The sequence below is a fragment of the Sphaerodactylus townsendi genome, linkage group LG05 (genome assembly GCF_021028975.2).
Source record: "Sphaerodactylus townsendi isolate TG3544 linkage group LG05, MPM_Stown_v2.3, whole genome shotgun sequence".
NCBI lineage: Eukaryota > Metazoa > Chordata > Lepidosauria > Squamata > Sphaerodactylidae > Sphaerodactylus > Sphaerodactylus townsendi.
Window position 1 is genome coordinate 88,053,205 of NC_059429.1, and position 25,048 is coordinate 88,078,252.

Below are 25,048 nucleotides of genomic sequence, written 5' to 3' on the forward strand. Positions count from 1 at the left end.
AGTTGTCACTTATTTCTGCACAGCAATGAAGCTCATCTTCAGTGAACAATTTATTCCTGAAATGAAGAATTCGAGTGATGGGGTCATTAGAGAAAAAAAAATCATTTGTTACTTCTTTGTTGTTCTTGTCACATCCCCTACAGTTTTCAAAGCTAACTGCAATTTACAAGATGACAGTGTCTGCTTTAGATTTTTATTTTATTCAGTTGTCATTGTAATACCTTTTATGTGAAACCTTCATCACATTTTCACTTAATTTAAGGCACAGTCCAATAAAACATGACTTAGTCCTGCTGATTTCTAAGGGGCAACTTCAAGCATATTCTTAGCTGTGCTAATGAAGTCAGATGGATTTAAAGCTGTATAATTTTGACCATGTCATGCCCATGCTCATTTTATTGTGTTCCACCCTGTGTAGTCCAGGATATAGTCCAGAGAACTAACTGAGACAAAATAGCATTGTGGGATAAGAGCTATCCCTTAGATCTAGTTTTCCAATCCCTTATGCCCCTTATCATCAGCAGAAAAGCTAGTTGGATTCACCCCACTGTGTGGAAACATTCCCCAAGCACAGCATAACATGCCTACAATAACAGGCTGTTTTGATGCCCATTGCAACCCCAGGAAGGATGAAATAATAGAAGAGTATAGTCCTTTTTACAGGGCATGGATCAAACAATGGAGGATAACGTTGAAGAGTATTGCACAAATTGGAAGATGCTAGCAGCCAAGCATCTGCTTTGGAGACATTAAAGACTCACTGATAGAGGTGAGCATACTGTGTGGAATCCAGGACATGTGAGTACAAGGTAGATTGCTCAGGGAAGCTGATTTGTCTTTAGAGAAAAGTTTGGCAATCAACGGAAATGAGGTAGGAATTAAGTGGACCCCCCCCCCCTTTGACAGCACATGTTGAGAAAATAGGTAAATAGGACATATCCTAGCCATTAGCTACCTCACTGGCTCACATTAATTTGTGGCTGGCAGTAGAGTCAGTAGCCAATGGCAGCAAGTAAGGTTTGTGCAGCAGCTGTTGACAAGACTTACATTGAGCCTTAAGTTGTCTTTGCTTTAGTTGGAACCATGGCCGGTCAAGCCATGGCTGCCCATAGCAGAGTGTTTCCCATTCTAGTCTTGTGAGGTTCAGATCAGCAATGGGAAAGATATAGGGGGCCTCCTTTCATCTTTGCTAGCCCTCCCAGGACAATGCCAAAGGCAATATTTCTGAGGCTGCAAGCAAGTGGACTCACCCTCCCACCCTAGGTTCTGAGTTTCTGTTGGGTTGCTTGTTACTGTTCCTTGTCAATTCTTTGTCGCAGTCTGGCGGTTTTGGGGCATAGGAGCACATCCGTATCAGGAAGGCAGGCTTGCATGCCAGACCTTCCCATGGTTGGGGGGCCTCAATAAGAGGTCTGGGGGTAGTGGAGGGCTTGATGGTGCAGACCGCAGAGGCTCTGTTCCAAGCTCGCTATCCCCAGCAGGAAGGGGTGTCACTAAATGGGTACATGCCCAAGTGGCACCTAGTAACTTTTGGTCCCAATCCCCATGGGGGACGGAACCAAACTCAGAATGCCTGAAGGGCCGGGGTCAACAGTTGCTGCCTGGTGGCCAGGATGTTCCCCTTATGCTCACCCAGCTTCCTCGGTTTTGATTAATAAACTAGCTGTGGCCAATTCTTATTCCAACTAAGAAATGTGTCAGTGGTCAGTGGTGAGTGAAAATCCGCACATCTGCACACAACAGGACAAAGGTGGTCATGTGTGAAAGTTCCTATGCTACTGACAAAGTAAAATTAATCAGTCACTATGCCAGCTACAATGAAACTTAGATACAAATCACTGCATTTTCCCATATGAGCAAAATGTAAATGTGTAACAAACCCTTCTCTATTTTAGATTTGCCAGGCTTAACATTTAATTTAGGGATATCAAGCAGAAATAATTAGTTGTTTAATAATACTCTATCACAACAACAAAAAATCTCTTGGCAAATTCTATTACACAGATACATCAGTGTCAAGCCTTTTAAGAAAAGATAAAGGGGTAATCTATCAAGTACCGCACCTTATAATGTTAAATCATTCATTTCAGCAGAGTGTCTCTGGGGGGAGTAGACAAGTTGATTAGAACCAAGTTTATTCAGAAGTAAGATCCAAAAAGCAAACACAATCCACATAATTCCTTTTCTTAGACTGAACCCAGTGACAGTAATGTGCAAGCTTTCAAGGAGGGTCATTTGATGGTTTAGTTCCAAGATCAATGAAACTGAGAAAAATCAACCATAAATGTTTTTGAATACAAGGGCCATTTCCACATGCCTCACTTACCCCATTTGAAGGTGTTTTCAATCTTAAAAACAGAAGAAAGAGCCTGCTGGACCAGACCAGAGTCCATCTAGTCCAGCACTCTGCTTCTTGCAGTGGCCCACCAGATGCCTTTGGGAACTCACATGCAGGATGTGAAAGCAATGGCCTTCTGCTGCTGCTGCTGCTGCTCCCGAGCACCTGGTCTGGTAAGGCATTTGCAATCTGAGATCAAGGAGGATCAAGGTTGGTAGCCATAGATTGAATTCTCCTCCATAAATCTGTCCAAGCCTCTTTTAAAGCTATCCAGGTTAGTGGCCATCACCACCTCTACGTGGCAGCATCTTCCAAACACCAATCATGCGTTGCATGAAGAAATGTTTCCTTTTATTAATCCTAATTCTTCCCCCCAGCATTTTCAATGCATGCCCTCTGGTTCTAGTATTGTGAGAAAGAGAGAAAAATTTCTCTCTGTCAACTGCTTTATATAAGAGCATGACAATCTTTGCAGTTTTATTATCAATTCCTTTCCTAAGTATCCCCAGCATAGAGTTTGCCTTTTTCACAGTTGCCATGCATTGAGTTAACATTCCCATGGAACTATCAACTAAGATGGCCAAATCCCTTTCCTGGTCTGTGACTGATAGCAGTGACCCCTTTAGCGTGTATGTGAAGTTTGGATTTTTTGCCCCTATGTGCATCACTTTACATTTTGCTACATTGAACTGCATTTGCCATTTCTTAGCCCACTCACCTAATTTATAAAGGTTCGCTTGGAGCTCTTTGCAATCCTTTGTGGTTCTCACCACCCCACATAATTTGGTATCATCAAAAACTTGGCCACCACGCTATCCACTGAGCTTATAAAAGCAAAGGCCCTAGCATGGAGCCTTCCAGTTGCTTCTTTCCTCCCCAGAGGGGAGGGCAGAAGGGACTGCTGGCTGCTGGCTGCCAGCTCGGAGCTGGCAGCCGGGAGGGGGCGGGGCTTGGGGGAGCAGGCAGCTGGGAGCGGGGAAAGGCTTGGGGGGTCCTCTGTATTTCTTGGCCCCGCCCATGTAAATGACAACATGGGTTGGGCCGAGGGCGCCAAAAGACGACAAGGAAGCAGGACTTTTTCCTGGTCACGTAGTGGGCTGATTTTTCACCCCCATTAGACCGTTTTCCTGGTCACGTGGGGGGCTGATTTTTCACCCCCATTTGACCAGATCAGTGGCGCCTGGGGGACAGAGGGTACCCCCTGTCCCTAGGCAAATATGCCACTGCCCTGTCCTATCCTTCCTGTAGAGCCTGTAACCTGGGATAATAGCACCCAGAGGCGTATGGTTTGAAAATGGCGCCCAGGGACAGCCATTCTCTGGGCGCTCCCCTGCTACATCAGGGCGTGGAGCTCAGGGGGGTGGGGTCACACACCCCCGAGCCCTGCCCCCAAGCCTCGCCCCCCCGACTCCCACCTGGCAGCTGGCAGCTGGCAGTCCCTTCTGCCCTCCCCTCTAGATTGAGCAGAAGCAACTGAAAGTCTCCATCCTTGACTCCTTTGCTTTTATAAGCATGGTGGTGGGGCTTGGTGGTGAAGGTAACTAAATGTAGTGTGTGATCAGACCCTAAAATGACTGAATTCTCATCTACAGAGGTTCCTTCATTTTTAAAAAAAGCTATATGTCAGAAAGAAGAATTTTAGTTTAGCCACGCCCTAATTTTTCAAATGTTTGTATAGGTTTTTTGTTTGCTTTTGAATGGAGGAGCATATGATAATGTGAGTCATCTGCAGTCTGAAGTGAAAGTATCCTGACACACATTTGTCGCCTCGGTAAGAACTAAACATTTGTCCCCCGCTGGCTTGGTTCAGTATTTAGTATTACCAGTATAATCAGCAACAATGACAAAAAGACTGGATGTATAATTATGTTCCATTCCAATCACATCATTGCCCGTTCTTAGCATCTTACCTGCAATCATTTGTTTCCATTTAATTAAATCTAACGCATTATTTTCCATTTACATAAGCTTTCCTGTTATTTGGGTTTTTAACAATGGGTTCTCAGGTTCAAGATAGTAGCAAGTTTCCCAGTCCTGAGACCTAGGCAACTAGGATGTCGCAGCATGCAGCCAGCCATGGATCAAAGGGCTATAGGTGTTCAGGATTCTGAATGATGGCTAAGGTACTATTGGTAAAGTTTCCATTTGGGACAGAATTTGGAATTCCCACTGTTTAATGTGACCCCATCAAACAGTAATTATGGGTGACAAAATTATAGATGACAAAAAAATTCTCAAGCAATAAATACACATGTTTAAATCAAGTCTTTGGTGATATCCTGAGAAAGTACAGTGGAATATGCACATTTCTTAACCTTCAAGCATAGTACCATTTCCTTCTGTCATGGGGAGTATCCGTTTTGGGCAGCTATCAATTTGAGGATGTTCCCTCAAAGTTTATGTCATTTCTGTGGTGGTTTGCTTTGCACTTCTTATAGTGCTTCTCAGCCTATCAGCTAAGATCAAGTACAGTGCCTAGGCAGGCCCTCCTCACTTCCAACAATATTCTCATTTTATCACATTGGGCTTCTAGGGAAATATTATATTTTTTAAAAAAAATTATTTCAGAAGCTTGTTTTCTCACCTTGATTATATTTCCATAGGCACTGGACACACTCCCAAACTCAGGTGCTGTTTAGTGGATATCTTTACCCAAGCAAATTAAAGGATGTGAAATTCTGTCAAGGGATTTAGAGGAGTATTTATTGGCATGCGCTAATGAAGTAATTCCAATGACTGTATGAAATATTCTGCCCTGTTTTCTCCTCACCTTCTCCCTGAGGCAATATTGACCCACTGCAATGATTTACTGCCCATTGACAAGCCATTTATACAGGCAATGCAACCGTGTCTGTTTGCATGGTGGGCGATTTGTTTCCCCATTTTCTTTCCATCTGCCACTTGCAAGTGCTGTTTATTTCCATTACTTTCAAACAGATAGATGCCGTCTCTAAGAGAAGATAAATGTAATGAAATCAGCCAGAGTCCCAAGAGTACACTCTGGTTGATCTGTTCTTTTATCAGCTAGCTGAACAGTGTCTGTTATAGCTTATGAAAGCACTTGGAATGAATGATGCCCAGCCAGCTCCAGCTTCTCAATCTTCTTGCAAGCTTGGACTGTCCTTAGAATGGTACCTAATTAAATCAGGAACCTATTTGGAATAAAAAGGCCCATTTCTATTCCAAACACATTGCTAATTTCAGCTGAGTGTGGGGGTGCTCTTGTGTGAATCCATTTGTTCTAACGTTTGATGATCAGAGCAGGACAGCAAAGCTTGAATTTAGGGCTAGATCTGTGGCAGGCATTTTCCCCATTTCAGGCACACAAGCTTGGATTACTGCATTTGAATCAAGGAAATTATGCATTTCTTATCACTACTGGTATTTTCTCAGAAGCCCCACAACAGAACGTGGTGTCAAAATATTCCTTTGATGTAATCTTATTAGTTTGTTTCAAGTTTTATGAACGCTATGCTGTCAACTGGCATGATGATGTCACTGATGAATCACGCCAGAAGCAATGTCATGTGCTGGGGATGCCACTCTCCCTTCTTTTGCTGGGCATTTTCTGCTGCTGCTTAGCTGAGTGGCAACAGGCAACAGGAGCTGGGGCCACTGGTCCCCCACTCCCCCAACTGGAAAATTGTAAGCCCACTGTCTAGGGTTCCCAATTGTGGGCTGGGAAATTTCTGGAGATTCGGGAGTGGATTCTGGAAAAGGAGCTCAGCAAGGGTGGGATGCTGCAGTCTACCTTTTGAATCTGCCGTTTTCTCCAAGGGAATTGACCTCTGTAGTATAGAGATCAGTTGTAATTCTGAGAGAAATGCAGGCACCACCTTGTGACAGGTAACCCTACTACCGTCTCTGCTGTGTGAGCTTAAGAGCAGCAAACTGGGTGAGTACCCTGTTCTCACCAGCTAACAAAAGGAAATCTTACAGCTCATCCCATGTGTGATGTGTGTGCCAGGTCTAAAAAGATTTAAGAGCACTGTGTTAAATCGAGAACCTACCTGTATTGATAACATGGGTTTGGGTAATGTAAAGAGTAAAGAAAGTTAGAGATTACATTCCCTTCCTCAGCTGGACAGCCACAGAGGCATGGTGGAGAGATCACAAAAACCAGGAGGTGAGCCCTCCTTTTATTTGAGCGCTGCTTTTCAACAGAGACCAATTATCAGAGGCATAGCAAAGGGGAAAAACACCTGGTGCACCAGTGCATCCTCCACCCCCGCCCCGAAATGCCCATGCCACGCCCATGCCACAACCCCACAGGGGTGCACGCCCAGTGCGTCACCCCACCCCGTCCCCTTGGAGCTACACCTCTGCCAATTATACAACTTCCAAACCTACTGAGTGACTAATGGGCATCCATGATTGAACCAGCCATGTGTATTGAGCAAGGTCGTGTAAAACTGGCCCCTCATGTCTACTATAATGGTGTACTTTTCCTACTGCTCCTTCCTTGGTTTGGTTGGCATGGGGGGAAAGATAGGCATCTTCTATGTTGTGCAGAAAGGCAGAGCATAATTTATTCTTAAGATGACTGGAGAAACAAGAAGAGCATCACACCAGAGAGACAGGAAGGGAGCTGAGTGATAAAAAGGCAGCGGAAGAAATGTTGTCTGAGAGCATAAACATCCCTGCATTATGGTAGCTTACTTTAAACCAGCCTTTTGCTAAACTTTAATGAGAAATCACACTCATACTCCCAAGGACACCTAAGCGGCATCAGCAAGCTAAATAAATCTAATGCCAGCCTTAATGGCTCTGTCTTGTTTTACTATCCTCTTGAATGCTCACTGCCACCCTTAACAACAAGCACTATGTGGGAAGCTGCTGGAGGACTAATTATGTTTATAGTGCGGTTGCACAAGATAGCTTCCTAGTATGTTATTTTACTATGTTCTCTAGACTAAGACACAGTACCCACAAAACAGATTTATTTTCTGATTTCTTACGGTCTGTGGGATTAAAAATTTGCCATGACCAACCTATTTACAGTGTAGTACTTGGCAGTAGCAAGTACAACATTAGCACAAAATACTCATATACATTTAATCAAACTGTTCTGTGCCTAGAAGCAAACAAATTGAATAGGCTATCCTTAGTAACAAGTACACAGTTTCAGATAATGGCACACACAAATTATTCATTGTCTGTTGCAGTCAGTGTAGCGGATTGGTTAGTGTGTCAAACTGGGATTCAGAAGACTCGATTTCAAAGCATGTTTAAGCCATGAAATTTCTGTGTTTAAATGTCTGCCACCTGGGGAGGAAAGCTAAAGTCTGAGGGCCCACAGAAATACGCAGGACAACTATTTTGTGGAATCGAAACCAGCCACAACTTTTTTGTTGATTTGCTGGCAGAGGCACAGCACAGGGGACAGATCCAGTCACTGTGCAGCACCCTTGCTGCCCCCCAGTGACAACCTTCCCCCCAGGCCCAAGTACTGAGGGAAACCAGGAGCAGCAAGACTGTGGGAGCCATTTGGGCTCTGGCCATGAATGGATCTCCTCTTAAAGCCTGGGGGTGTGAGCCAGCTAGCAGCCCCTGCCAGGGCATGCAGCACTGAGGCTCACCTCACCCCCAAGGCCCCTTATGGAGTCCCCCAATAGTGAGGAGGGCTGACACACAGGCTACTCCTCCCCAAAACTGATCAGTCCCCATGCGCAACTCACCAAAGAACAAAGACCTTTCCTACTCCCACGAAAGCTACAAAACATACCTGATGCTGTGGAGCTATATGTCCATGCCCCACTCTGAGAGGTGAACTCCATCCTTTCAATACAGGACTGACAAGTGAGAGAAAATGTCCAGGTAGGCAACTGTCCTTCCACCCAGTATCTCAAAACAACAGCCTTACAAGGTCTGGGTCTGGCCAGATCAACTTTATCTGAAGCAGGAGCCCCTTGCCATTCCCGTTGTTTCAAAAGCTGAGATTAGAAAATGGTTGTCCCCAGAAGCCACCATGCCAGGGCCTCAATGTCAGTCACCATGCAGCTTGCCAGAAACCATACCTTTTTCTGCTGGTAAGTGGTTTTTGCTCAGCTGGATAAACAGTGCATGAGGAGGCCCCCTCCTACTGTCTGCTCCCTCCGGCACTGGAAGGAGGATGTCCCAACACATCCCACAGAGGCCAGCCAATCCACAACACTGCTACATTGTTGTCAAGTCTGAGGTTGCTGCACCATCCTGAAGATGATGCATAAATGCTGGCCCAGTGGACGATGCTGTAGCCCATGATCCAGACCTCCCTGAGCATTACCTAAAATTTAAAGATGAAACACGTGCAAGGTAAGTTCAGCTGCCTGATCAACATTCCAGCACAGGGCAAATGTACCCCTTGTATGCAGCAGAATGCCAGCAGCCAATATTTTTATATTATATCTTAATGATAATTTGTAGAGGGGCAGGATAAAAATACTTCCAAAAAATGAATAATTAGCCACATTATTAATGTCTGCCAATTGGACAATAATTATTGACCTCAAGCATGGCTGTTACAAGGAAATTTTTACTAAGAAACCAGATACCATTTTCTTTTGTCATCTGGTCCCCCCTACCCCAAAAATGCAAACATTGTTTTTACAGTATCTGATGTTGGAGACAATAATGGAAAGCTGACTCTTCTCTCCAAAGGAACTTGGTTAGTAATAGAAACAAAGCACTGGACTAAATGGAGACAAGTGAAAGTCATAAAGTCACAAATATATAAAGTCATAATACAAAACAAAAGTGTCCTTTGATGGGTATAATTCTCATCAGAATTATACCGTTACTGGCCCATTTCACACAAGGCATTTCAGTTTGTTGCCATCCTATTCAGAATTTATACTCTTCTAAGCTGATCAATTCATGAACTTCCTTATATTGCATTAAGTCATTGATTCTTCAAGGTTGTCACTGAATTTCAAACTGCTCTTCAAGAATGAACAACCAGGCACATTTTGTTGAAAAGAGCTCAAACTATGATGTATGTAATACTTTATTTTCTTTTGGACACCTAAATGTTATCTCAGACCTTTTGAGATGTTGTCCCTCTGTACATGTTTCCTGCAATCTTTGCATGGACAATGGAAGTAATATCATTTGTGCAGGTTATTTTTCGGTCTTTCTAATAGAAGTAGACAACATTTTTAACAAGCCAAAGATGCTAAATTCCCTATTCTTTCAACTCCCATAATTTAGTTGTCTTTCGAAAGTATAAAAATCTCTTGTGACACAAAGTCCTGGTGACCTCCCACTTCTCTCCATTATGGTTCTTGACAACGAAGCAGATAACTGGGCTCTTTAAAAAATTCTTCTCTTCACCTAATTAAATGAAAAGCAATGAGTACCATGCCTTCAAAGTGCAAGAAAGCAGAAAAGCATAAAGCAAGACTAGGAGCATCAAGCAATTACCACTCACAAGGTTTTCTTTTATCTTTTTTGTCATACCGTATATACAAAACAGCAATGCTTTTCTTGGAGATGCTGAAACTGGAGTTCTGATCAGCAGAGTTGGGTGATAACTAAATATCTTGGAAATTTTTCTTATTCCAAATCTGGCAAGTATCATAGCACAGGTTCACAGGCTGCAGAACGGACCATCCTTTGATGGTGTACAATGCTGAGAAGATGGTTATAATATTTCAAACTTTCAAAAGGAAAGAATGACTGAGACAAGGGTTTTTTGTGGCGGGGGGGGTGTTGAGAGGTTACTACAAAATAATCAAGGTGGATCCAATCTGCAGCAAATTCATGGTGTATTGTCTTCACAATCATGAAGCATTTATTTCTGTAGGCTTCAGTTCTGCTCTGGATTGTGACCATGAATTCTTTCAGAATATAAAAACCCAGATGTGGTTGTTTTTTTTCAATCTGGCAAGGTCCACTTTTTGTTTTTTAAATTGCCAAACTATGAAGCACTCTTAACCTGGGTTCCATGAAATCCAAATACAAGTTTGTTTTTCTCGACATTTGTCCTCCCTTCGCTCAGCAATCACTGTGTTGTGTTTCTGAGAGTCCTGCACTGAATACATGAGCCTTTTGAGGTGATGAGTCCTGTTTTGAGCCACACTGGTTTGGACAGCTATTCTGTCCATCTCCTGTTTGACTATCAAATTCCCTTGTCGGAACATCCAACCAGGAAAGTGAAGCAGCAATGGGAGATTTACAGCTACCTGGCAAATGAGAAAAACATACAAGCAAGCAACAAAGGCCAGAGAACAGAGCCTGCCCCTTTCACCACCTGTGCCCAGGTATTTGGGGTTCATTAGTTCTGCTGATGCAATCGACATCTATTTTTAGGTACTTCAAAGATCAGCTTAATCCTTCAGGAATTATTCCTGTAAGAAACAAGAGCTGTGGTTTTAGGAACATATTGCTCTGATGTGACCTATTGGTAGGATAGCATTTGGCCTGCCATGTGCAGTTTTCCCCCCAAAATAAACTGGAATGAAATAGCATCTCTTGTTTGTACAAGAACCATTCTCGGCATTAATTTGAGAGGATGTGATTATCCAATACCTAAAATCTAGATCTGAGGGGGCAATATTGGCTAGAAGAAAATTATTCAGGGGCTGACAACAGTTTAGAATCAGAGTGTTTTCACATGTGATGTTCCTGCTTCTGCCAGATAACTTTAAACTTTTTGTTTTAAAGTCTTAAAGTTTAACGTTTTTTCCTCAGGGCACAGAGTCAAATGACCCAGAAAATACCCAGAATGATAAATCAGAAAGAAAAATAAAAAATGAAGGCAAAGAAATTAGAAAAAAAAACTTGAAATAAAATATTCAATGTCTATACTGACAATAGTCTAAGATTAAAGAGTCAATGCTATCTAAGATAAAAATTTAATTAGTATCAAAGATGATTACCTTCACCTTGACTGAAAATTTTCCAAGCTCTAATACATGTAAATTGCCTTTTACTTCTTAGACTTTGAAGCTGTGTAATGCTGATCTTTACAAGAGAAATAAAAGGGCTTCTGATAAATAATCAGCTTTCTAATTTGGCTCTGCTTATTCTGAGTTTAATTTGGTGTGTCTTGGCAAAGAAACAAGAAGCGCTGGTATCTGCTATACATAAAGGGAGCAGCACCGGGGAGGCAGCAGGAAAAGAGAAAGACCCAACATGAAATGGATTGACTCTATAAAGAAAGCCACAACTTTCAGTTTACAAGACTGGAGCAAGGCTCTTAGCAACAGGGTGTTTTGGAGATCATTTGATGCATAGGGTTGCCATTAGTCAGGAGCAACTTGACAGCACTTAACGCACATATCTGGCAAGTAGAACAGGTAGAATATTGCTCTAGCAGCCAGGAATAACAGCCATTCTATAGTGCCTCTTAAAGCATAATTTAGCTGATTTGAGGGAGTAGAATTCTGCTATATTGTATGGTTGCCAGTCTCCAGGTGGAGTCTGGAGATCTCCAGAATCTGATCTCCAAACAAGAGATTAGTTCCCCTGGAGAAAATGGCTGCTTTGAAGGATGGGCTCTATGGCAGTGGTGGTGAACCTATTGCACGGGTGCCAGAGGTGGCACTCAGAGCCCTCTCTGTGGGCATGTGCAAACAGAGTCACCCACCCCCACCCCCCACATCTAGATTGGCCTGGGCCGCTGGGCTTGATTATTGGCATTAAACCTAAGACCTAGTTTTGAGGAAGCAGTGTAGGTAACCCTGATAAGCGCTGTTAAACCCCACTGATTTTCATGCAAAGAACTAAAGCGAGATCCTTTACCTGGGAGTAAGCTCAGTTGCTGGCAATGGGGCTTGCTTCTGACCTCCTAGGGTCATGATTCACCCATTGGAAGAGTTTCACAGTTGCTTCAAAGCAGAGCCACCGACTACCACAAAGCTTACTCCCGAGTAACGCACGCCTCGGAGCCAACTGTTTTTTTAATAAATGAAAACCTCAGTATTCAGGTTAAATTGCCATGTTGGCACTTTGCGATAAACAAGTGGGTTTTGGGTTGCAATTTGAGCACTCGGTCTTGAAAAGGTTCACCATTGGAATTGTACCCCACTGAGCTTCCTCGCCTTTCCAAACCCCACCTTTCCCAGGCTACACCACCATAATCTCCAGGAATTTCACAGCTCAGAGTAGCAGCCCTACCTACCTGGGAAACAATCACTTCATTTCAGTGGTTTGTATCAGTTACGTCTATTGTGTACAAATATAATCACCAGCCTCATTGCTGGTGAATTATATTCTACTAGCAGGGCACCTGTGCTTCGCTACGCATACTTCATCACAGGCTCTCTATGAATTTCAGGGTGACATTCAGCATACTTCTTTACAGCCTGTTTGTGAACTTTGGGGTGACATGCAGCGTATTTCCTCACAGCCTGTCTGTGGACTGATGGGTTTTTTCGCATATGTTGCAGCAGCTTCCTGTAGTTGTTTTTTTCTAATGCAATGTGTTATTGCTCTCTTTCACCTGGTGGGCTCCAAAAGATGTCATTTTGGGGATGCAGAAAGGAAGTGTTCTGTTATTGGATGCTGATGAGTGAGAAGGCTGTGAAGAGGTTCAGGGTAGGGTTGAAGGGCAGAGAGCTGGACTGTACCGCCACTGCAGCACATTCCTGGGGACTCATCCTGCCACTTCAGAGCACGACACCAAGCACAGGGTGATCGGAGGCCGAGAACAATAAACTTGTCTCCACAGTAAGCAATCTGATGTCCATATGCAAAAACAAATGTTTAGTAGTCCAAGGTGATAGTGCGGTTTGTAATCTATTTTGATAGTATTTGGCTGTAGCGGTGTTGTTAACGTGAGGGTGGGTGGTAGAGGAGTACTTTTTTCACAGCCTGTCTGTTAACTTCGCGTGACATTCAGCATACTTTTTTTTTTGCAGCCTGTTTGTGAACTTTGGGGTGACATGCAGCATATTTCCTCATAGCCTGTCTGTGGACTGATGGGTTTGTTTTCAAATAGGTTCACGTGCATTGTGGAGGGCGGTGGTAGAGTGAAGTTGGTGGAGGACATGAAGCTGGTGGTGTTGAACTGTCACCCTTAGAATGTTCGTGCAGCATGTCTGTGGACTGAGCGGTTGGTTTGCCCTTAGAATGTTCACGCAGATGGCCAGAGATAAGCAGTTAAAACAGTAAATAGCTAATAAATCGAGTGGTAGTGAATATTTTGGGAAATCCTTTCTTAGTGAGCACCTGGAGTACGTAAGGAACAGGTGTGCCAAATTTCATGTGTGTGGCTTCGGTGGTTTTTGAGTTCTGTTGATGAGTCAGTAAGTCAGTGGTATTTCACATTTATATATATATATATATATATATAGATAGATAGATAGATAGATAGATAGATAGATAGATAGATAGATAGATAGATAGATAGATAGATAGATAGATAGATAGATAGATAGATAGATAGATAGATAGATAGATAGATAGATAGATAGATAGATAGATAGATAGATAGACATATAGATAGATAGATAGATAGATAGATAGATAGATAGATAGATAGATAGATAGATAGATAGATAGATAGATAGATAGATAGATAGATAGATAGATAGATAGATAGATAGATAGATAGATAGATAGATAGATAGATAGATAGATATAGATTCAGTGCAAAATTCTGACTGGAGTGTGTCCTGCTTGGTTTTCCTGCACTTGCTGTGGATCCATCAATCAGAAATATTGCCTTTGGGGGGAGGGAGTCAATCAGAATGCAGCATACCGGGGATGTTTGATCATGCGTGCTGCATCTACGTTGTAAAAACAAAAAAAAGCTGGACTCGTGTGAAAGAAATTGGAGTGTTTCCTCGCATGCTTCACTCAATTCCTTCATAGCAAAGGGCAGCCATTCAAAGGGAGAAACCGGAATAAAATTGACCCGGATTGTAAGATACCGATTGTAATCTGATATGATCGTGCCGTGCAGAAACGGCCTCAGTTGACCTCTCTTTTTTGGATAACACTCTATCTGGTCAGTCCACCTTTGGGGGAAAGCCCCCTTCAGGGTCCACCTCTTACAAGCCTATGGAGAACAGACAGGAAGGGTATTACTGCATGTTTGTTTTATTTTTTTGTTTGCAGTGGTTTGCATTTTGTAACAGGACCTAAAAAAGCAATGCTCATGAAAATATATGCCACATTATGGAATAGTGCTCAGAGGGGCTACGTGTTGCTTGTCAAACCACAGAGGTTCCCTGCTCTATACCAGCAGCAAGGAATTTGAAGAATTTGAAGAAAAGGAATTTGAATTTGAAGAAAAGACAACACTGCCATCTGTCTACAGCTACAATACATTGGATTCAAATTTCTATTGAGGGTATTCAGATGCTTTGTTTCCAGCTGTTCAGGGACTACAATTCCCATCAAGCTCCCTTACCACAGCATGGCCACAATTGGCCATAAGCGCTGGGACAGTAGAGGCTGATGGGAATTGTAGTTCCTGAACATCTGGAGAGCCGCAGGTTCCCTACCCCTGGTATAGGCCATACTTTTGCCAAAAGCTGTCAAATTTTATGGCCAATTACATATAAGGTGTTTTTTGTGTGGTAGATGTGAATATCTGCTGTAGCAAGATTTTTTGTATGGACGTATTTCCTCTAGTCCCACTTTCACTTTCCATACTCTTTGTGGCAAGCAAATTCACTTTTAGCACAATTTTAATTTTGCTTCGCTGCCAGAGTAAGACAGATTTGTCGGTGGGCACAGCTTTGACGAAGACCTCTTCCCTCCGCCCATAGCCAGTCCACCTAGTTTTACCCCCTCCATTCCCTCATGCTGGTTTGCATGCTTCCCCCTCCTACCTGTCGCTTACTATTCCTACTTCTTGTCCTGCTGTATCATTCTATCATTCTATTGCCTGTGGCTTCCCCGCTCCTGCATATCTTTAGATCTCTAGATTTAAATACTCATATTGATAGATCGATAATTGAATACTACTACTAAAAATGTAAAAATAATAAGATTAGCGATCAGTCCAAACACCCAATTTGCCCCTGCATTTGATCAAAAAACTGGGACGTCTCCAGCCTCATAGTTTTATACACAAGCAATGAGTGATTCCAGATCACACTGGGAAAAGCCCGTTGGTCTTGATGCTTGGGTTTATTGCACATAGGGAAATAGACAATCATTAGCCTGGGGAGCTTAGCAAATGGCTGTTCATGTTATCCTTCTGTGGTTTTGCAGTTTGCACACCACCATTATTCCCCATTCCCATTTCCCACCATGAAAGACAATCGGTGTTTGGGCAAAGTGTACAGAGGACATATTTAAGACTTTTTTTTAATAGTTCGCCTTTTTAATATTGCTATATCAATCTACATCTTCTCTCCTGGTGTTGGACACAATTCAACTTTTAAAAAACTTTTAGGCATTTTGGCAGTGGCAGTGGGGTGGGGTGGGGGGGAATAGGCCACACTTTTGTCTCCCCCCCAGCCACAGAAATGCTCAAAAGTTCTCTTTAAGTTGAATTGTGTTTAACTATGTGGCCGAACAGCCAGCACAGAAGGCTGGGAAGGGGCGCCCCTTCCCTAGCCTTGTCCCCATCCCCCGTCTTCTCTCCCAGCTGGTTGCCAGCATTAGTAAAGGTCTACAGACCACAGGCTATGCAGCATACTGGCTGCGGCCTGTGGGGGTGGGGGCAGTGGTGGGATCCAAAAATTTTAGTAACAGGTTCCCATGGTGGTGGGATTCAAACTGTGGTGTAGCGTCAATGGGGCTGGGTGGGGCACGACAGGGGTGTGGCCGGGGATTCCGGGGGCGGGGAATTCCTGGGCAGAGCTGTGGCAAGGATGCAGCCGCTGCGCCGGTCCTTGGGCGGGAAACGAATCCACGCAGGCGCAGGCTGCCTCGCACGCCGGTGCACCTCCTGCTACACTGCTTCAAGTTCTGCGCTCTACTGCTGAGAGGAGGGGCATAACTAAGGCAAAAATCACCAGTAACCCCCTCTCGGCACACACAAATAATTAGTAACCTACTCTCAGGAACCTGTGAGAACCTGCTGGATCCCACCTCTGGGTGAGGGCCGCAGCCCGTGAATCCCCAGGCCACTGGTGCCCCAAGGTAGATACGCCTCTGAGCCCATCTGCTGGCCTCACTTGCCCCCAGGAGCAGTTTTGCCAGTTCTTGGTCTCAGCTGCCTGGTCCTCTTGGTCTCCAGAGCCTGCTCAGTCCTTGAAAATCATATCCGTTTCTATCCAGAGTGAGCTGCTGGCCAGCAAGTTCTCATTTGGCCTTCCCTTGCAGTCCTTGCTCCTTTTTCCCAGCTGGGGCCACCTTTTTATCAGGTCTCAGCCTGGGGAAGAGGAAGCCACTCCGCCTGCTGCAATCCTGTCCTGCCCCACCCCAGATATATGACAATTCAATTGCAGTGCAAGAATCATGCATGACTTTTTTCTCCTTCATACATATCATGTGTGATACTTATTTTTGCATTGTCTTCTAATTTTAATAGTGCATGACCTACTGCACTGTTAGTTGTATATTTCATGTTGCCTGATTGCATTGCTTTGTGTAATTTGCCTTGACTCTCAGTGAGCAAGTTGAACTATAAATAAAGTAAATTAATACAATTAAATTAATCATGGTTTTACATAATGTCCAAACTGAGCCACTGGTGAAATATTTACCGCATTAACAGGGATTTCCAATTTTCTTTTTAACTTGTGTTGGTGCAAGCATTGCTTGTAGATGACTAATCAATTCCAGGAATTTTAAAAAAAATCAGTGGTCATTTGCCATCCTTCAGCAAGAACAAAAATTTGGTTCAAGCAAGACACTATCAATGATCTGTTTTTATTCGGATAAACGAGCTCCCTCCACAAGTTTGAGCAGAACAGTTCCTGGCTGTGCTTTTTCCTGAAGGAAGAATCATTAAAAGTCATTCATGTTTGGTGGGTGGTTTGGATTCCTTCATATTTTTAATCAACTGGATGAACAACAGCATTCCCAATATCAACTCCACACACATATACACACATTGCTAACCTATGACAATAATGTGTACTGGAAAAAAATACAGGCCCATACCTGTCCTTTTTATTGCTATCATAGCAGTCCCTAAGCAAGGTTGCTTTTATTCGGCAGTTCTGCACAAATATGGGCTTTGATACCAAGATCAAAATAAAGCTTTAAGGGTATCTATCTGGGGACGCTCCAGGTATGGCTCATCAAACTTCTTCAGGAGTGGTGCTGAAGGTGTCTTGCTCCCCCTGGGCTGAAGATGTATTGTTCCACCATGGCCCAAGGCGTATCAACCCAGATGGTGTAGCTGTACTTACTTCCAAACAGCTCCTCAATGACAGTGGTTGGAAAGGGTGAGACACTTTATCTGAGGCTGATGGAAAGGAAGTGCCAGCAGCCTACAATCAAAGCAGAGGAAGGAAGCAGGAATACCTCACAAGAAACCCATTGGGCATCAGGGGAACATTTTCCCCAACCACAGCCAAGCACAATGGCAGGAGCACCTCACAAGGAACCCCACTGCACATCAAGGGGATATGTTCCTCAGAGGTAGGTGGAAGCCAGGAAACCTGGAAGTGTGAGCAGACAACAAGGTTGGGCATGGCAAGGGACTAGATGAGGACAGTAGATGTGCCTCCTTTGGAGAGAGGAGGGTTATGGGAGAAGTAAGTCCATTAGTGAAGGAGTAAAGGAAGTGGGACAAGTTCTCTTTAAATAAGGAGTAGAGCTGAGGTCAAGGACGACATGGACTGGGAAGGGTCTATACAGTATAGAGAGCCAGCCAGCCACCCAACCCACCTGCCATCGGTTGGAGCTGAATAGCTTTTGTTACTCCTACTCATTCTGAGGCTGGGAGGAGGGCCTATGATGGAATGTGCTGGGGGATGTGCCTCACAAGGTAATAACTGATTTTTAAAACATTTTGTCCTTGTGTCTATATAGATAGATTTGAAATTCTGTGGACACTCTCAGATCATCGGATGAGTATGATGTTTGTCAAGGGTTGGGGGAGGGGATACTTTGTTAGTTGCTCTGCATCCCCTCATTGTGAGCAGGAACTCAAGAAATGGTAAATGTTTTAGACCAATACATGCTATGAAAACAGGTGACCAGACACCTAACGTAATTAAGGTCTGTTTTATGGCTAATACTTAGACAACATTTCTCAAAACAATGTCACCAAAGAGCAATTCAAATAATATTCAGCTGAATAAAATTAGCTTTTAGTGTGTTAGGGCAAAGGCAAGAGAAAATGAACCTGCCTGGACAGTTTGTTATAGTGCAACATCGCCCCCTAGTGGGAGGAGCTCACTGTGAATTGTAGCATTTGCATTGTAAACCTGGGGATCTCAATTGTTTTATATGCTTTATTGAGGTAATAAGCACACAAACAAATGAAATTGCCCTTCTTTGAGTGATTCCATTCACTCATCTGGTTCAGTACTTTCTGCTCGAATTGGTAAGATCTCCAGTAGTTTCATTAGAGGTCTCTTTCCACACTGCTTACTCTCACTGGAAATGCTAGGATATTGCATGATCTATCATAAAGTTCTGGTTCCTGGTTTGTCACTACAAAAGGTGACTACATATGAATTCCCAGAGAGCAATATGCTCTGCTGGAAGCAACCTCCTGATAGCTGCTAGCCCCAAGAGTGTCCAACTGGCCTCAACCAGGGCCTTTTTTGCTCTGACCACGGCCTGATGGAACTCTCTGGTCCATTTCCTATGGGGGAAATATCCCGGGATACTCACAGTAGACATCCCAGTTCAAGGAGGGACTCCCCACAGCTCCTGGGCCAAATTTGGCTCTGTCCCGGCCCTGCCCTGGAATATCCTCCTCATACTGGGATTTTTTAAAATCGCCAGGAAGGAGGATCTTTTTGGATCCCCAGGCCACTGATCCCAGGATGAGGCCGGTATTGTGGGGAATCGTCCCCCAGTATCATGGGTAATTTTTACCACTCCGAGTCTCCGTTTGAGCTGTCATCCAATCACAGCACCTTGTTTATGTTTTCTTCTTAGATACGAAACTACAACCATGCAAAGGAAAAAAAAAACTGAAACGCGCCTTTTTTGTGTGCTGTTCTTGGCCACGAAGCTCTGCTTTGTGACGACGTAGCTATGTAACTGTAATGGGGAAAAAGGGGGGAAATGCTTGTTCACGTTCCCGCCCCAAAGCAACAGCCATCAGAGAACTAGCAACAAAAGAGCCACCGATCTGATCCTGGGATCGTGGAAAGGAGGTTTTGATCCCTGTTTCAACTCAAGACCTTGACTGCAGCGGAGAGGGACAGACCAGGATAAAAAGGTACTAATATTTTATGGTCCCAGTCCAATCCCAGGATATTTCCCCTGTGGGCAATTGACTTCTGTCAGCTAAGAGCAGGGGCCTGTGGGACTTAGTAGTCCATAGGGCCTGCAAGACAGAGATTCTTCACGCATTGAGAACCAGAGTTTTGTGGCTTTTATTATAAAGGGGATTTTCTTTTTCTTAAGCAAAAATGCTCATAAGCCATAACTTTAAATGGTTTTGTCTCCACTAGAGTATACTTGATGTTCCTTATTTATTTAAGTATTTCTATACCATTTCTCTCCCTACTAGAGACTCAAAGTGAAGGGCATCCTTGAACCAAAGTGTCTCTTGTTTTTAAATATTTAATCTGCCCATGTTGCTTAAGACAGCCCTTGAGAAGGCCAGGATAGGAACCTTTTTCCTGAGGACAGCTAGGAGCAGAGTCTGAACTTAACATGGATCAGTTATTCTTTAAGGCCTTTTTGAACTGCCTTTGTTTTGCAGTTGGATTTATTAAAATTTAATATTTGTATGCATGTTCATAAAAAGTAGTGATGTTGATTTACTACTTACAAGATTTGGCATGGATAACACATGTTGCATCGTATGCATTCCAAATGCTTGTTAAACTAATTTATAAACCAATACAGTTTATTTTTATTATGTATATCTTTTCCCCTTCCTGCTTGCTCTCCCTCTCTGGGCAGGGGCTATTGTTGTGTTTTTCATTGTTTAGGAGCTGAAATGTTCTGCTTTATTCATGCTTTTGATCAGATGGTAGTTAATCCCAGTTGAAATGTCTCTTTTACTCAGTTTATAGATGTGGGAAATTGTGTCGCTGCTTGTGACATCATCTGAGATTTGCTTCTGTTTGAATGCCTTTTACTGAAGCCTATCTTATTGTGTAACGGTAGGTGGCACTCCAGTGTCAGTTTCCAGATCAGAATGTACCGTGAACAATGATGATGGGTGTGCCAGTAAGTGAGACAAACAAGCAGAGAAAGAGGCGGGTTTTGCAGTTAGGATGCTATGATGGCTGATTCCCTTCAATGTCTGCTTGGAGAATTTAAAGTTATATATTAAACTAGACAATGGACACATAATAAAGAAGGGTTAACAATGGTAAATCAAGCTGCGATAGTCTGGGCTTGCTGTTTTCAAGCAGAGAAGAACAATTGCAGCCTCAATTGCATCTCTAATTTCCCATGCAAGCAGACATTGAAGGGAATCAGCCATCATAGAATCCTAACTGCAAAACCCTAACTCCAAGGGGGTGGGGCACAACGCACCAGGCGCGCACCCCTGTAGGGGTGTGTCGTGGACGTTCCGGAGGTGTGGTGGGGGCGGAGGACACACCGGTGCACCAGGCGCTTTCCTCCCTTGCTACGCCTCTGAATGCAAGTAACAATGGAATTTCTCTGGATTGGCTATTCTGTCCATGCCAGAAATGCTGGTGGGGCTTAAAAGTATCTTTTCCAGTTTACAAAGCCAATGCAGAATTTGAGAATTTTCTACAGAGATGATGGGAAGGGGAAGAGCAAAGGGGTATGTGAAGACAAGTTCTAAACATTTAAAACATATGTCTTGTACATCTGTTCAGCTTTCCTCTCACCTGCACCTTAATGCTTTCTTATTCAAGCATAATCCCCACTTAACTTAATTCTGTGTAAACACTCATATGGTCAGGTTTCTATTTCCCACATTACATGGCAGCAAACACTGGTTTGGCATCAATTGTGTGCTTGACAAAGAAATATAACCAAGTGAGGGTCTCTGAAGAGGGCCTTTGTGATCCTCATGCCTGCCACATTCATTCTTTATATTTTCAGATCATGCCTAGATCTTTGATGTACACCTAAAATGTACACTTGTCCATGTGTCAAGAGATCCTTCATGTACACTTGATGATATGTCAAGTGATCCTGCAACCATGCATTTAAAAATTAAATCCTTGGACAGCTTGCAGACTGGAAAGGACCACTGCTCATATTTGAAAGAAAGAAGAAATATCTATTTGTGCTTGCTAATAATGGGGGAAATGGCATGGAAAAAGTGGCCTACTTTACATTCATAGCCGCAACGTAAAAAAGATAAAAATAGGCAGTGCACATGATTGCCTATAACTGACATTTTAGTTCCTCCTTTGATTTTCTTCTGAATGTGTTCTTGCTTTGCTATAACTGACTATATTTTTGCAAATATACCCTATTCTGATTGGATTACAAGCTATCAGTCCTGAAGCAGCTGCATCTGACAGGGCGGTACAATTGGCCACAGTTCTTCAGTGTCTGTACAACCAAGATAAACATAGTGAAGCAACAACATGCAATCACTTCTTCTAAACTGACAGGATTCATAATATGTGAAGAAGTCCCAAGTGAGAAGCTCAGAAAAAGCAGCAAACTGTGATCTAGGGAGACTTTGCAACTCTATGGTACATTACTTTCCCCCCCACACTTGGTGCTGTTTGTGCGCATCCTGACAATGTAACTTATGCCTAACAACATTCATACGCATGTGGAGATGACATGGTGTATGGAGCAGCTAGGAGGGTGCGATTGTAGGATTCTCATACACTATTTTGTTTGAAGATGAATCAACTATTGCTCTCAGGGGACAGGAGTATGACAACACAGCAGTAGAAACAATGCCTCCTCTCGGCAATTTCAATCATCCACCAGTTTGGCTCACATTCTGCTTGCAGCCTTTCAGCAGGTAGCCAGTTATTTGGAAGGCTGCTGTCTAATGCAGCTGAGTGAATTCAGAGGCATCCAATTAGAATGACCACAGTGCTGTTTCACATAAGGTGTAATGGTTACAGTGTTGGTTTAGAATCTGGGAGGCCTTGATTCAAATCCTTTCTTTGGGTGTGACACCTCTCTCCACTGGCTGACCCATCCAACTGGTGTTAGCTGGGTGGCAGGGGGGAAATGGATGGAAATTGGAAAAGCAATTGCTACTATCATGGTGCAATTATGTCACATGCAGTGCTCCCTGATAGGTCAGTCTTCCATTGGTTGCCAGCCTCATGCTGGCAACCCAACCCCAGTCCACTGTGAAAGCTGGATGACTTTGGACCAGTTTTTGTCATCCTAACTTACCTTGCAGGGTTATTGTAAGGATAACATGGAAGTTTGGAGAATGATGTAAGCCGCTTGGGTCCTCATTGAGAAGAAAAGTGGGATATAAATATCTGATTGACTACATAAATGTCTGATTGACTACATATAAATACCTGACTACATCTGATTGACTACATTCTCACATGGGCTCTGAGTACTACTTCCTCCGGGTGTTTTTTTTTTTTTTAAATACTGAAAAGGATCTGTTTCGTGTGCATCTGAAGAAGTGAGATCAGACTTATGTAAGCTTATGCTAAACTGTTAAATGCTACAGACTTAAAGCTTAATCCTGACAAGATGCAAGCGCTACTGGTGAGTAGAAGGATTGTTTGGGGTATGGAGGTACCCCCTGTTCTGAACAGGATTCTGCTTTCCCTGAAGGAGTAAGTCTGTAGCTCGGAGGTGCTGTTGGACTGGCTCTGCTGCTGATTAAACAGGTGATGTATGGCTTTTATCAGCTTCAACTCACTATCCAGTTGTGGCCTTTCCTGGTCAGGAAAGATCTGGCTACTATGGTGCATCTAGATTAAATTGCAGTATATGGGGCTCTCTATGTGGGGGCTACTCTTGAAAAGTGGTCCAGAATGCTACATCATAGATGTTGATTGGAGTGGGTCATAGGAAGCACATCCCTTGTATTGTTTCTAATGATCAGATGGTATGTCCCTTTTCCTGAATGCTGCATAAATCACTGTTGTATGACTTAAAGTGTATTTGTATTATTTTAGAATCACAACATATATTTCATTCTATTGTGGTTATAGAATGATACAAATACACTTCAATTCATACAATACTTATTTATTGTTTATGCAAACTTATGAGGGGTAGTTAATCAGTCACCACAGGTTATTTTTCTTGGTGTAGGATTTCACATGGCTGTGCTTTTCAGGACAGCAAAGGTGTATTTACTCTCAGCTGAGGCTTCCTGCTGCTCGTATATGTCCCCAGAGTGAAGAAACACATTTGTTGCACATTTTTACCTGTACATGTTTAAATGACAACAGGCAAGGCAACCATGTGCCTTTTGCAAATATGGCATACTTAGGGGAAAAAACAGAATCTGATTGTTTTGCTATTGCTTCTCCTCCTCTGCTCAAGGGCCTTGTATAGTTTTGGAAAGCCAGTGTAGAGGTTAGAGTGTTGGAATAGATTCAGGGAGACCCAGGTTCAACCTTCCACTCTACTGTGGAAGCTTGCTGGGTGACTCTAAACCAGCCACACACTCTCAGGGAGGTTGTGAGGTTAAAATGGGGGAGAAGAATGATGTAAGCCACTTTGGGTTCACATTGGGAAGAAAGGCAGAGTATAAATGAAGAAAATAACCAAAGAAATAAATGGGACAGAACATGATAGAAATGCTTATACCTGATATTAACAATAGTGTCAAGTAATCCCCATAAAGTGTTTCCCTTTGTTATCAAAAGCAAATTCCACCAAATGTAAGTGCTGCTTTTTCGCTTAACTTTGACTTCCATTTTAGATTTGCTTTATGTGAAGGTTGTGAGACACAAATATTTCTTCCTTCCCAAGTTCACTGCTTTGGAGAACAGTGTTTTCCTCTACAGATATGCTTTGTATTTGCTTTGGAATTGTTTCTTTGGTGACATACATGTGGAAAATGTTATCACATGGATATTTTTTCAAGGAAAATATACAAACAGGATACTAGAATCCTAAAAGCACTCTGTTGCCTAGTGTTGAACCACATAAGAACTATGCAGAAGCTGTTGATCACCAGTCCTTCTTCATTTGGGATTGTGGTGTTCTGCAGTGGCAAATAATTGTTTAGAAAAGGATGTTCTTTTCAATTAAATGAAAGAAAATATAGCTGAAAGTTGAGGAGGGTGGTTGCTAAGCAACCACAGCCTTACAAGAGTCCCCTCCTTTCAGCTGACATTTTTCTTGAATATGTTAGATGATGGAGTTTAAACAATACATTAAACAACCTATATTACATCGATACTCTGTTCAAATGATAGTTTTCACTAGTTCTCTTTAGGACTAAAGTACTAATATCAAATATTTAATACCCTTTAAAAAATCTATTTTACACTGCCTTCCCTCAGCCAGTTAAATAAATTGATAACTCTAACCTTCTTCTTCATTTTGCTTTCCTTAGATTAGCAGATATATTTGGTAAATTCCACTAGTTAGAAAAAACCTATGATTTTTGCATGAAAATCTCTAGAAAATATTTTTCCCATGGAAGTACTGGGTCGCTTTATTTCTCATTTTCACCTTTTAAAGAAAGTTTTACTCTTACAAAAATGTTTTATTATTTATTGGGCTAACTATGTGAACTGTATTATTACAAGCTTTTGGTGGTATGGGGCATCAAAGGTTAAAAAAAAGAGTAATCCTAAGAAGATC